The sequence below is a fragment of the Apteryx rowi genome, unplaced genomic scaffold, assembly GCF_003343035.1.
Source record: "Apteryx rowi isolate R43461 unplaced genomic scaffold, aptRow1 scaffold_870, whole genome shotgun sequence".
NCBI lineage: Eukaryota > Metazoa > Chordata > Aves > Apterygiformes > Apterygidae > Apteryx > Apteryx rowi.
In genome coordinates this window covers 144,269-156,721 of record NW_020451172.1, presented here as the reverse complement: position 1 = coordinate 156,721, position 12,453 = coordinate 144,269, and the positions used below count along the sequence as shown (strand labels likewise).

Here is a 12,453-nt window from a genome sequence, read left to right as displayed (position 1 = left end):
AGTGCTATTAATTAACAATTTGAATTACAATAATTCTAATGATAATTATTTAATCTTTTAGTCATAGAAACATACACTTCAAAACTATCTTTTTTTGATATATACATGTAAATTTAGAAAGTCAGTAACTTAAACTGAAATTATAAGTTAATATTTGAAAGCAATGTAAACAGTCATGATTTCATATTCAGGTAACAGTAGCAATTTACATGGCTTCTGAGCAGTTAGGAAGACTTGAATTCTTAAAATTAGTCACAACAGAGAGAAAAAGTTTGACACAGCTGTGAAGCAATATATTTTGGACTAATTCTTTTATAGATATATATGCTTTTTAAAAGAATGTGCCAAAAAAAAAGTGCAGCTTATCGCTGCTGGATCTCTAAACATCTGCCTGGTTCTTGTTCCCTATTAGGGCTTTCTTTCTATCAGATACAGAACAACTTTTTTTAAACATAGTTCTCACCAAACTTTGTTGTAAAATGTCCCAATTCAGAAAACTATAGTTATGTTTCACTTAGTTTTGACTTCCTTTGCTATACAAAGAGGAGTCCACAACATTTCTTTCTGAAACAGCAGGAGTGAAAGGGGTTCTCCTAAGCCACAAAAATAGGAATTTCCAATGTTGTCGGGGAAACAGTTTTAGCTAAACCAAAAAGCCATACTTAGTTTGACATAAAAATGTCCAGATGGAGAGTTATACTGCTATAAATTCATACATTGAAGTGTACTGGCATATATTATGCTGATATAACTGGTAAAACTTTCTGCAGACACAGGTTCTTACTGTTGATAGTGGGCCTCTCTAAATTATACTGCTCATATGAAGCTTTTTGGTGGGTCCTTGGGTCCTTTGCCAGAAGAGTATTGAATAACATTATGGACTCAGTGGACATTTGCCAAGGAATTTTCTGCCAGGCAGTTGTGAACTGATTATGGATCCTTCAGAGGCCACAGACTGAGTAGTTCAAAGGGACTATTACTCCCAGGAGAATCTGGCCAGAAGTTTCAAGTGTCTGCTTTTAAAAATACATCAGGATCAAATGAGTCATAGACTTGCCAATTAACACAGCTCCAGACTGAGCATTGTGAATCTGACAGTTGCCATTAGGATTTCTTCAGGTTACCCTCTCAGGTGCTTCTGTCAGGGCACAGTTTAATTGCCTAACTGTCAGCATCCAGTGTCATTAAAGACGCTCGAGGCTGTGTCCTCTGTAAGTCCTCTGTATTATTTGCCAGCCTGCTTGGATGTCTCAAGTACCCTAGAGCATTTCAAACAGCATCAGATAATGCAGCTTAAGTAACTGAATAGAGCCCAAAGTCAAAATAATGAATGGAATTTGGAAATACTGAACTTCACATTAGAGATCTGTTAATTTCATTTACTCCTGCATAGGAGTCTCACAGCATTTTAGATGCCTATGGAACTCACCTGGCCTCCAGCTGCCATATCCTGCATCATATCTACAGCCTCTGGATGCCTCTTAGACATTGCAGTGTGACACCAGGTGCCTTGTGTATGTAGGTGTGTTGTCTAAACTTACTAACTTACTTTCTAAAAGCTAGACACCTATGTCTGAGATAGCTCTTCTGGAGATCAGTTCAGTGCTCATACATATGCACCAAGTGCCATCTGAGATGCCCTTGATGCTACCTGGGGGGCATGCCTTGGGATGCTACCTGGCTGCCAGCTACCTCCCAAGCAGGATATCTGTCTCCCACATGTCTTCTGCCATATCTGCCAGCCCACTTTGTTTCAGATATCCTAAGGTATCTCAGATCTCACTAGATACTTATGTGTAGGCTTTTAGACTCCACTTAACAACCAGTGGAGAGAAATAATCTTCTCCAGGGGCATTGATCTGAACAGTCTGATATACAGACCTTAGGGATAAATGAAATGAATCTGGAAGTAGCTGTTTTATACACTGAAGACAAAGAGAGTCTAAAGGAATTTTCTCAGACTTAGATATCTTGATCTTGAACCAGTTACATGCACAAAAGCTTTTAGCACCACTTCAAATGTTCTGGGATATACAAGACTTCCATGTGGGGTTGAAAAATATGTCATGGGACATACGGGAGACCTCTGTTGCGGAGCAGCAACTGGAACCCAGAGGGATAACCTCTGGGCATTCCAGAAGGTCAGCTGAACTAGGACAGAGAAATATCCCCACTGACTTATTAGAAAAAGAAGTCTGAAATTTACTGGATTTATGTGACTTTCAGAAAAAGGACTGAACTTTCAGTTCAGAAAGAGTGGACTTCGATGCCTAATTCTAGGAGAATATTCAGGATAGTGAAATCTGGCTATCTTCAGCTACCAGTGCTAAAATACAGAAGTGTAAAATTTCAGAAGCACCATGGTCCTCACTCTTCTTTATTGTATATATTACATTCTGAGAATATCTGAAAGTAGTGTTTTATAAATGTGTGCAGACAGTTGTGAATTTCTCTATGCTGATGTGGCTTTCCTCAGTGAAAGTGCTTCATATCCAACCAACTTGGAGTGCATGTAAAGTAAGTCTGCATCTTTCTACATACACGTGTGTACCTACATTCTCTTTCATTTTTATACAGAACAGAGTTCTGATTATGTCAGGAAATATGAAAAAGAAAATCAAGGAGTTTTTGAAAATGAAGTATGAACTAATATAAGACCTTCTGAAAGAAAATGAAAGTTTTATCCTAAACGGAGAATGAGTCCATAAAAGGGAAAATGCTAAAGCCCTTTAATTTTGATTGACATATATTCCCTTGAAACCTTTAGGCCAAAATATGTGATTCCTACACTAACAGTTACAAGCTTCAGTTAATCTTTTTAATGGCTGCATCACATAAATTTTTTTTTGTTCTTTGCTGTTTCAGGAAGTGTTCATGATATTATTAAATACTAGAAAAATTTTTCAATAAGACACTAAATTTTGTAGAAGAGATTCAGATATTGTATCCCACTGACTGTTGCATTGCTCAGAAATGTACCACCCACGTCTTTTTTTTTTTGCATTTTCTTTAAATTTACTTGTTCACTCACCACAGTCTTAATATGCTCATTATTTGCTACCCTTGCAAAGAAGTGTGTGTGTGTGTGTGTGTGTGTGTGTGTGTAGGAGAGACAGAAGATACATTCAACATTTAAACACTTCACTTATGTGAAAAGTTGCAAAATAACACATCTTTTGGCAACCAAGCTGACTGCTGGGTACAACATTTCAGTACTCACCAGAGATGCATACATCTTTTGAAATTCTCTCACTAATCATTTCTTGTGTTCTAGCATTTTAGTATATTAAAATCATTTATAATAAAGTCCATAACTAGTCTACTTACATGATATTAATTATGCCCATAAAGACCCCTATGGGAGAGTCACCCCTGATTAAGTACTTTCAGCACTATTAGCTATAATACAGCTAATATCATACAGTTGGCTTTAAGTATTAGTTATACATACACAATTATGGGCTTAGAATTTCCAACTCCATTAAAAATTTGATAATTTTTTATTGGTTTGTAAAAGTAGCATCATACCACTTTATGGTGAACATCAAAGATAGCCAGAAAGTCTGTAAACTTACTTTTATCACAGTTGCCAAGATGTTGTCCTGGTATACATAGGCTGTAACAGAATATTAGTCTCATAGCTCAGGGAGAAAATGGGTCACAAAGATAGTAATTTAACAGTGAGGATAAACTTCCACTCCTCTACCAAGAATAAGTATACTATTGAATCTTTAGTTATATTTTATTGGATCAATTAATTTACAAATAGAAACAAAGTGGTTGGAGGAGAAATCCAGGAAAAATTAATTTTTTTTTGTTATTTAGTAATTGTACTGCAATAGAAGTGCAATGTCTAGAAGGCTCTGACTAAATTAGGTCATAGTTAAACTCAGTGCTGTTGACAAAACAGTAATAGACAGATATTTTCTGAAGGAGCTTGCAGTCTAACTTAAGGCAAAGGATAACAAATAATTAGAAGGAGAAGGAGAGGGAGGACTAAGGCAATGTTAACAGGAAAGTATGGCCTAGTTCAGTTATACACACAGCTGCAAGCTTGAGAGTTTACTTCTTGAAGATATATATTAAGTAGAAATGTTAACATAGCTGGTAATCTTTGTTTACTTCATCATTATCAGTGAATAATTTTCCTCTAGGCATCATGATAGAAGTGGGTCATCAATATGGATCTGAAGAAAGATGGGTAGCACAGTATTTTGCTTTGCTTCAGATTTTCAGAGGCACCTTGAACRCATCATTTGGCTTTGTTTGTATTGCTACATAAAAGAAATCCAGGGATAAATCCATGGACTTGAGGGCAAGAGGTGTGGACTAACTTGCATCCATGTTGCTCAGAGATAGGCTGTTCTATAGGAGACTTATGTTGGAAAGAATAAATAACCAAAGATCAAAAATGAGCGTAAGTATTGGATCCTTGATCATCCACATTGCTTAACTATTGTTAACTAGATTGATCCCTAGCCCTCTTTTAGGTAGCAGTGTATACCAAGTTAACAGTTTATTTAGTAATATAATCAAAGTAYACTATGTGCTTATGCATACATGTGTACATATGAACATTATAAGAAAATGAAAGAAATATATTTTAAAAAATCTTTATGATTACTCAGGCCTTCCAATCTAAATTAAAGCACATGTTTCTGGTATCGTTTGAGATCTGGTTTACCTTCTGGAGAAGTGTCTCTGTTTTAACAGACTACATAGGGTGATTTCATTTATGCACATTTGTTACTTAAAATTAGATGGAATGAATTCAAGTCAAGAAGTAAAACCAGATATATGAATCATTAATTGTCCACACTGCATCCATTAGACTAGAATTAACCTTGTGTTTATCTATATTCTCTCTTTCTTTTTAAAAACTTTATTTAAAATCCATATTTTAAATTATTTTTTCTTATTTTGTGAAAATTAATACTGCTCAGCTTTCACAAGAGTTATCCTTTGTCTTGGCTTGCAGTAGCTGGCTTTATCTTTTGTTTAGCTTAAGGAATTTTGGCAGGTCAGAAGGTTTCTTTCTTTGTAAAGAATAGCACATAACTACAGCTCCATATAAATGATTGTTAGTAATAATGCTATAGTTGTATTTTTTATTAGTGTTAATATCTACCAAGGGTGAAATTCATTCCTTGTTCCTCAGAGAAGCTTGAGTAATAGGCTTTTGTATAAAGCACAACAAGAACAAGATGAGAGTATACATAAATATGAGAGCTTATTAACAGCTATTACAGATATTTTGAATTTTACTGAGAATAAGTCAAAGACAGCGATACATCTATTTTCATTGTCTAATCCTAGTGTGCTAGTAAGCTTAGAGTTCTTAGAAAATGGGGTAGTTTATCTTGATTTTTAGAACAGTACTAGAGCCTCAGAAAGAACTATTGTCCTTGGTTGTCCCTCCAGTCTTGAAAGTCCATAGCTGTGAACACAGAAGAACAGACTGAGTGTATACAAGGGCACAAACACTTGTTACAAAAAGTGACATATAAAGAAATTGGTATCAGAAACATGACAGTCCTTGAGGACAGATGAGAGATCATAACAGAAATAGTGTTGTACTTAAAAATATTTGTTTCCTGTGCCTTGGGCAGAATAATGTTGCTGCTGATGTGCTCAGTGAAAGAGGCAATAAGATCTATTTGAGATTTTTTACTTGTAATACGAGACTTCCAGTTACCAGTTTTTCTTTTGATCCAAATTACCCAAATACAGCAAACATGGTACAATAATAACTTCACTTAAATAGAGTTAAAATTAATATGCTGCCTGCCTGCTTCCACAGCAGTACATTTTAAACTTTTACTATTCATCTGCTGTCATATTTTTAATTATAGGAGCTTTTTCTGAAATGCTTTAATCTAACCCTATTTGACCTTAGCAGTTAGTCAAAGTTCAGGACTGTGCAGTGTTTCCATTAGGAGAAGAAATTGATTAAATTGAATCAGGAGTTTCTGCAGCAGTCTTGTTTGCTTATAAAAGATACATGAAGTCTTTTATCCCTGAACACAAGATGACTCAAACAACAAGGGACTTTACTTTTATTTCATATGTAATTTCTATTGGTCAACATGTAGTGCCCAAAAAAGCTGTTTTTCCTCTGAATTCTGCTGCTATTACCTGCTTTTTGAGCCTTATCCATCATTATTTCACTGTTTTCTTTCTCTTTTGGCACTTCTACTCATGTACTGAGTATATCTATATACTCAGAAAATCTCAGTGATGTTCCAATCACACAGAGGTCATATTCTTGACAGCGTTTCATGTGTCTTTGCTTGATCACAGACATTTGCTTGCTGATGATACCTGAGTTTCAGAAAACATTATTGTTTCTACTGATTCGGTGTCTAATGAAGGACGCTGATTATGACCAATAGTCTCAATGGTATTTTCTTTACATCAGAAAAAGCTTTTTTTCACATTTCTATAGCTGTGTTAGCAACTGGGCTTATTAGTAGGTGTCTGGGACAAGTAATCATGGGGGCTACATAAAGCAGGCCTAGGGCATTAGCTTAATCATTATCAAACTTCTGAGAAGAGTTATGGCTTGTTTCAACTAGCACTTTTCCAGAAGATGCCTTGGCAGTTCCTCAGACAGCACTTTCCACGTACTGTTTGTAGTAGGAATGTGTAGATATGGCTACTCACTATAAGGGGCAAGTAGGAGGAGAGCAATATTTGAGTATGTGATCTGAACTTGGCCAAAAATGATATTTGTCTCTGTCTTATTTAGGCACATAAGTGTGAATATATAGCTAGTATAAATAACTCACTTAGGACTAGAAATGGCAGACTATACCTTTAAAAGAAATAAACTATACCATTATCAGGGGCAGTTCATATCTTTTGTCTCCATTGACTTAGCCAATGTACTAAACTCATGTGCTAAAGAAAGTGAAGCCTCACCTCTGCCTTTTCACTCTTTACTTTTTCTTTTCCTCCCCACATACTGATGAATGTGAGTAATAACCAGATGGTATCTGTTCTTAGATTTATGCTAAGATATAGGAAGCTGGCTAAGTTGAGAGAGTCATGTGGATATGTTTTAAGTGCCTTTAGAACTCAAACCTGTCATCTTATTTGCCATAGTTTTGTTCATTGCAGTACTAAGATTTAGTCTTTGTAGTTCTTGACTGTGGGACAAATCAACACAAAGAATTTGTGTGAATGATCCCCTTTCCTTTAGCACCTGTTACAGTCCTGTCTACACTGTGAACACTAAGATTAAATAATCAATGACCATATTTTGATGGATCCATATTTTTAAGGATCATGTCCAATCTCAGGTAGACCAGTTGTCCCTGGATTCTTCCCTGTTTGACCTAATATTATGTGTCTACATAACAGACAGCATTTTAGGCAGTATTAGTGTGGACTGCCACTAGAAGATTACGAATACTTCCTGCTTAGCCACAGAGATACTACAGAGGCAATAGGGATATGAACTTTTGGCTTGGACCTTTTCTTACGCTCATTATTTCTTCTGCCTGTGCTGATGTAACCAGTGCTTCATTTCTTCCCAGTCCACATGCAAAACATATGGTCCCATCAGTTAATTTCCACCCTTTACTTTGTACTTGGTGGCACCCATCACCTAATCAGACAAAATTACTTGGTTGAAAATACTTAATTGAAAAGTCATTGTAGCATGTGTTGTGGAGGAGAAATTAGACACCTTGATCATATTTAGACATTTGAGACAGCTAGTGCTGAACACCTGATTAAGCTAGGTATTACTACCATTTGAGATGCCACTAATGTAGCTCTTATATTCTTCTAACATAAGAAGCAGGTTTTCTGCTGGTGATGTTTCATGTCTATCAGCTCCATGAAGATGTCTTTAATACCTTTAGGTATCTTAAAGGTGTAGAAAAATAAATGAGAGTTCCTAAATTTAGTCAAAGTGAAAACTGGTCAGGATGATTTCCAACTGTCCTCTGTTTTAGCTTGTTTTGTTTTATTTTTAAATAAATGATTGCTCCAAAACTTTTTTGCTTTCTTTATTACTACTGCTTGTTTATGGATACTGTCACTGATACTGTCTTCATATTTTCTCTAGCTAAATAAACAGCAGGAGGATTTTATAAGTCTGTGTAATAAGCAGACACTTGTAAAAATTTGAAAATGTACCAGAATGTTAATGTCTGGACCATTAGATAAATATACTAAATATGTTCCCCATAAATTGCTTTTAGACTCTAACTCTGCTTTAAAGGAACCTGCACTGCGTGTGAAGAAGTTTTCTTCTAGAAAAATGCAAGTGAAGGCTCAACAAGGCATGTGAGGACTGGAAGAGTCAGCATGAAACTGTCAGCTGCTTGTAGCTAACGCAAACTTACCATGGATCAACATGCTAAGATTGGAGGTTTAATCCTGGACACACTTGCCTGTTTTCATGCATGCTACTACAAATAGAGTGGTCACTTTGTGTGTCAGATGAAGCAAGTCAAAGAGGTAGGGGGACAGAAGAATGACAAAGTATCATGTTTTTAGGTTAGTCGCACTCCCCAATAACTCTACTTAGTGACAGAAGTTTCATGTAAAGATCAATGACACTGAAAACAGGTTTATAACTGAGCCTAACAGAAGTTGCTCTGCTGCAATCTATTCATTCTTTCTTAGTTAGCAAACACTATCCCAATTACAGGCAGAACAGATGCTGCTCATAACCAACAACTAGTTTCTAACCACAACTTTATAAATATAGAAACACTGACTGCCAATTCAAAGTGCATCACATTAATGGTTCAAAGATTAGAATATCTGTTAAATGATGATGTAACCTCAAAAAAGCAACTAATACAGACAGGCAGAAATCTTTATTGATGTTTCTGGGGAAATGGGATTACGGTAATATAGCCAGGTAAAGATTAAACTAAAAGATGAAGCAAATCCTGACAGAATCCACGCAGCTAGAATTTCAGTTCCAGTTCTCTCTGATGGAGAAAGATGCATTAAATAGAACATTTATAGTAGATGTGGAGCTATAAAATACATTAATACCCACTGAATAGAATATACTTGCATTTTCCACATAAGTGACAAATAAACCACTTAGCAAAGCTGTCATGAGCTAGAAATACATTTTTTTTTGCTTCTATGGATGATATCCTTCAAGTACCAGCAATAGTGCACTACCAAACACTTTCAGACAGGCAAAAAGTTTTTCCTGTGAAAACTGTAAGAAGGGTTGTAGGAATGCTGAAGTATCAGCTTTCTAGTTCAGTATCATTGTAATGAATATGTTGAATAGTGGATGCCTAGGCAACAGGATAAGAATAAGAAATCCTTATAAGTTTGTGGAATAGCTCATTTTCCACACAAAACCAGTGGGGCCACAAGCAGTCTAGATACAGGTCATCCAAGATTCTTGTCTAGAATCAGAAAAGCAAATGTTTCTTTGTTAGCTGAAAAAATTAGAAAAAGGCTGCAAAACTATAAAAAGTTTAAGGAGAAAAAAGAAAGGGAAATGCTTATATGTCAAATTTATCACAGATACTGACAATTGTCTTTATTTCTGTGGGAATCTCCTTTGTGGTATTTCTGTTTGGTGTTCCAGTCTGCCTATGGCTGGAAAAGAAAGTAAATTACTGATTCTAATTATAAAGCTTTATAAATTGAATGAACAACTTACATTTCTTTACTTTTTGTTGGCACAGGTTCCTCAGAAACATGAAATGAATTAATGAGTCAAGCCTTGCCATTGGCCTAATAGCTGGAGATGGGAAATTTGGATTTGAACTTCCTCACGTTAAGGAGGACATTGAAACTGGATCTCCCAGTTTGTGAGTGAGTATGAGTATGATGCAATATTTAACAAGGATAATTATTAATTATATTGTCCTTTTTCCAGTACCCCCTTTCTTTAAATGATAATAGAAGGCTGTATGTTGTGTTGATCCAATTTTTTTAGTCTGTTAGCTGTATTAAAGAATATTTCCTAGTCTGTGCCCCACTGAGGTCTTTTCTTTTTCTTCTCTTGCTTTTGCTTTCCTCCTCTGTAAAACAGATTATGAAAAATATTTAAATGGGGAACAAAACATAAAATGTAAGTATGCCATTATGTAAAACCATCACATGCTTACTTATTGAATATTGTATACAGTTCTGATAACCTCAAGTCTGTCTTTTCCTCTTTGCATATATATGACTATAGGGAGATATAGATGTAAGATATATACAGAATATTACATAATAGAAATATACAGTAGAACTAGATAATGCAGAGAGAATTATGAAAGGTCTGAAACTGCTTCTGTACTGTACAAAGAACTCATTATATAGACAGGACTTTTAAGGTTGAAAATTACACTGCTGGGAAAAAGGTGGAAGAGAAAGGGGAAAATATAATAGGGACCTATAATAAAATGTGTGACATACAGAAGATAGATAAGAAGTGAAAATTTACTACACGAGATTTTGTCAACACCAAATGAGAACAATCAGCCAACATTTTTAATTAAATTACAGGAAGGACTTTCACACAAAGCATATTTAAAGGAGAAATTCATCGCTACAATATATTTGGGTATGCAAAAGCAACAATGGATTCAGAATGCAACTGGACAAAGCCATATCAAAGGCTATTAAACATGATGATTTGGATGATAACTAAGCCTCAAAAAAATCTCTAAGAATCAAATTGCAGAAAGTCGGGAGTTTATACAAATGAAAGCATTATTCTTTACTTGGCCTGTTCTTCAAATTTTTCTGTAATCAACACTTCTATTTTACTTGGATTTTTGATCTGGCTAAGTCTATTTTATGTTTTATAAGAATATTTCATTTTTAGCAATAATTTTCCTTTTTCTTAATACCTACTTAAATCTTGTGAGTTTTGATGTGACTGTGGTTCCCATATTGCTGCCTACCTTCCTGTTCAACATTGATGAAAAGCACTTCTTTATAGGTTTCGTGGATAGGCTTAACCAAGGGAGACTGGTGGCTTTGTCCATTTCGAAGAAGTTAAGGATCATATATGTGGGCAGCTCACACTTCATAAAAAGCCCATTCTCTCCATCGCATCTGCAAAATCCTCGGCTATTGCTGTCACCGAGAGACAGGGTATAGGGAGCAAGGACTCTTTTGTGGGGAAAGAGGAATATATGCTCTGCAGGCACTTTAGTTCCCTCAGGCTCTGACAGCAGTATGAGGAGCAGGCATTTTCTTCTGGGATCTCTGACCTGACACCATGCCTTGTTTTTCTCCCAGTTCATTCTGTTGTTGTAAAAGCAGCAGACTTTAAGCGAGCTTCTCCCTGCTGAAATAGTAGTAGCTTGAGAAATAGCTGCTGCAGCAGTTAGATAGTGTGGGCACAGTTGTATGAGAGGGGAGGGGCTGAAGGGAATGCGTTTTGGAGAAGGCAGTGACTGGTAAACTCAGTATAGCAGGATGCTTGTTCCTCAGCAATCAAGAAGATGAGGATATAAATCATACCATCATTGTGTGATAACCCACAGGTCATCAAATCCACTGACACTCCTTTTGCTACCCTCATTCTTCAAGATTTTATACTGACCTCTCCCATTCCCTTACCTTCACCCCACCGAAACCATACTCGCTTTCCTTCTTTCCAAGCCCAAGAACTTCCACTGACCCCTTTCACCTCCTCACTCCATACTGACAATTTCAAAACCTTCCACTTTGGTTTCCAAACCTCCCTTCTCTCTCTGTATTCAATGCTGCCAATGCCACAATACTGAATTTTTCACCTCCAGGACGAAGATGAAGTAAATCTTTGTATCTTTGTCCATGGGGAAGCATAATTCAATTTTACATAAGCTGCTAAAAGGCCAAGAATGTTGTACTTTCCTATGTGTACCCACTTTTAGTTTTGCTGCTGTATCTAGGAATGACCAGATGTGCACTTGGAATTCTGTTAGCTTTAAAAATTACTATTCCTTTAGCTGAAACACAGTGAGTGACCGTATGAATACTGCTATTCTTTTTAAATTGAAATGACATAGATTCACTTGTACCCCCTCCATGATTAAATCTACTGATTTGGATTGCGATAGCATGGAAGCCCCCATAAAAGTAATTATTCCATCTTCGTTGATGGAGACTAATCTTTTAAAGAATTCTATCAGGATTATAAATGGTCTCTATTCATTACTTATGCATGTACATGTGGTAGTGACGGTGAGGGAAACCATTTTTGTTTCTGTACTGTTTATGTTATTTATATATTGCCCACCTGAAGAAATTCCACTACACAGATATGAATATTAGGTTCTATTGCATTACACAAAAAAATTATTATGTTTAAAGTAACACTGTAAAAATTGCTTTTGTCGGTTTGCTTCATGTGTTTTCCTGAAAATTTTACTATGAGATCTTCCTGCAAATTGCCAGCCCCCCGAGGGCGCCGCCAGCGCTGCGGTCGCTGCCTCGCCGGGCTCCCCCTCCGCGCCCCGCCGCGGCCCCATCGCGGCCCAG

General features: G+C 36.3%; 1 long non-coding RNA gene across 17 annotated transcripts in view; it reads left to right on the top strand.

The window, feature by feature from the left end:
• Positions 1 to 12,453, top strand: part of LOC112977863 — a 72,945-nt gene that overhangs the window by 26,822 nt on the left and 33,670 nt on the right. For 15 of the 17 annotated variants that reach the window (XR_003257665.1, XR_003257662.1, XR_003257663.1 and 12 more), the window contains 3 exons: positions 8,211 to 8,469; positions 9,675 to 9,804; positions 10,025 to 10,063. This is a non-coding gene — a long non-coding RNA (uncharacterized LOC112977863). The remainder of the gene's footprint in view (positions 1 to 8,210; positions 8,470 to 9,674; positions 9,805 to 10,024; positions 10,064 to 12,453) is intronic. The other 2 variants (XR_003257655.1, XR_003257660.1) reach the window with 1 other exon arrangement.